Source organism: Myotis davidii, unplaced genomic scaffold (genome assembly GCF_000327345.1).
Source record: "Myotis davidii unplaced genomic scaffold, ASM32734v1 scaffold217, whole genome shotgun sequence".
Lineage (NCBI taxonomy): Eukaryota > Metazoa > Chordata > Mammalia > Chiroptera > Vespertilionidae > Myotis > Myotis davidii.
Genome location: NW_006290034.1, coordinates 5,267,915 through 5,268,440, shown reverse-complemented (window position 1 = coordinate 5,268,440; position 526 = coordinate 5,267,915).

The following is a 526-nucleotide window of genomic DNA, read 5'->3' as shown; positions in this document are numbered from 1 at the left end:
CGCAGGAGGCAACCAATGGATGGGCCGCTCCCACATCTGTGTTTCTCTCTGTCTCTCCCTCTCCCTTCTACTCTCTCTAAAAATCAATGGAAAAATATCCTCGGGTGAGGATAAAGAAATAAATAAAAATAAGTGCCAGCTGGTGGGTGACAGAAGGACACCCGAGCACTTTCTGGACAGACGGGGAGAACCTGAGAGACTGGAAGCAAGGAGTGAGGGGCACACAGGCCCTGTGGGTGCCCCACGCCGCCTCCTGGGAAAGTGTGCTGATGCCCAAAGGTGCCAAGGAGGCGGGGCTGGGCTAACGAGCTGCACACACTGTTAGAAACTAAACCTCGACCGCGGGAGTCTGCACTCTGTGCAGAGATTGAGGGGAACTGAGTCAGAGATTTCATTAGAGGCACTAGGGGTCCTGAGGGCCACTCTGCTGACAGGACAGGGACCAGCGTGGAGGATCAGAAGCTCCAAGGAGTCCAATGGCAAACAGGACATGCACGTAGGGGACGCAGCCCTGCCCTCTGGAAGG